The sequence below is a fragment of the Limulus polyphemus genome, unplaced genomic scaffold, assembly GCF_000517525.1.
Source record: "Limulus polyphemus unplaced genomic scaffold, Limulus_polyphemus-2.1.2 Scaffold3729, whole genome shotgun sequence".
Classification (NCBI taxonomy): domain Eukaryota; kingdom Metazoa; phylum Arthropoda; class Merostomata; order Xiphosura; family Limulidae; genus Limulus; species Limulus polyphemus.
Genome location: NW_013669339.1, coordinates 14,456 through 16,162, shown reverse-complemented (window position 1 = coordinate 16,162; position 1,707 = coordinate 14,456).

Sequence of the window (1,707 nt, the reverse complement as noted above, 5' to 3'; positions counted from 1 at the left end):
CGAATAGTGGGATTGACCGTCACATTATAACACCCCCACGGCTGAAATGACGAGCATGTTTGATGGGACGGGGATTCGAACTCTCGTCCCTCAGATTGCGAGCCGAGCGCCCTAACCACCTGGCCATAATAGAATGAATTTAATAGATTGAGATACATTCATTAACTATAATATATTATTGGATATTATTTAGAAATTGGTAAATTGAAAGTAAGTCCCTTTCTTAAAAATATCTTGGTTGTGCTCCTGGACGTCATATAAAGTATTGGGTTTCATACATCTTAAGTCTTTTTAACTCTGAAATAATACATATATTACAAGCTGTGAGACATACATAACACGTAAAATAATATACGTGTTTGCGAGCTGTGAAACATACAGAACACATACAGTGATACACGTGTTTGTAAGCTGTCAAATATGCACAACATATACAACAATATACACTTTTACAAGCTTTGAAATATGCACAACACGTACAACAAAAATATTAAGCAAGTATTAGGTCGTCAATAAATTAATGTCACGTTTTGGAACACTTTCATTAAACACCCCTATATGTCAACACTTTCATTAACCACCTCTATATGTCAACACTTTCATTAACCACCCCTATATGTCAACACTTTCATTAACCCCCCCCCCCCCCCGTACATCACGTATAATAGTTAAACGAACCGCCTAAATGTCACGTTCGTTTAGCCTATATAATGTGTAAAGTTTAGTATACTCTAATCCCTTATAGTGACGGCACACGACGAGACACACATTCGGCATGTAATGCTGTTTGGATACAAGAAGGGAAACAACGCCTCTGTAGCCACAAAAAAGTATCAAAGAATAGTTTTGAACGTTCATAAGTGTTAACAATGGTTCAGCAAATTTCGTTCAAGTGACTTTAGCCTTAAAAACTGTGATGGCAGTGGCCGACCTGTTGGAATTGATATTGATGCTCTGAAGACGCTTGTTGAGTCTAAAACCAAGGCAACACACTCGTGAAATGGCCCTGAAATTGCATGTTTCTCATGTTATGCAAATGTGGCAGGTGTTAAAGAAGACATTGACTTCAAAGCCAAGATGGAAAAGCATCATCGATAAGAATAGAGACTATTTCATTTAATAAATGTTTTGTTTTGATATACAAGTTGTTCTGTTTTTTTCATCTAAAAAAAAGTGACATTAATTTATTGACGACCTAATAACATTAAAATTAGGTTTCGATATGCCTGGTGGACACAGCATAGATAGTCCATTAACAACAACGAATAACCACATTTAACAAAGATAATTGATAGATCACTCGTTGATTAGAACTAGTAGCTGTCATGAGAGTTTTTTAGCTTCTTTAGAACAAAGCTACATAGTGGGCTATCTGTACTGTGCCTCCACTGGTATCGAAACCCGGTTTTTAGCGGAATGAGCCCACAGGGGAGTTTTCAAAAACAACAAGTTCACGAAGATAAAAAAGTCTACATAAAAACAAATAGAACCGATATGAAACATTATTAGCTGGATATCATTACGACAAACTTCAATGGTTTAATTGTATGGTAGTAAGACATAGTAATTGGTATGTATAAAAGTAATTTGGTTTTAGTAATTCAACGGGTGACTCAAAGAAACTACAAAGCTCAAGAACAGATACAAAGGACTACATTGTTGGAATGATGGCTCCTATCTGCTACAACTAATACAGATACGAAGGAA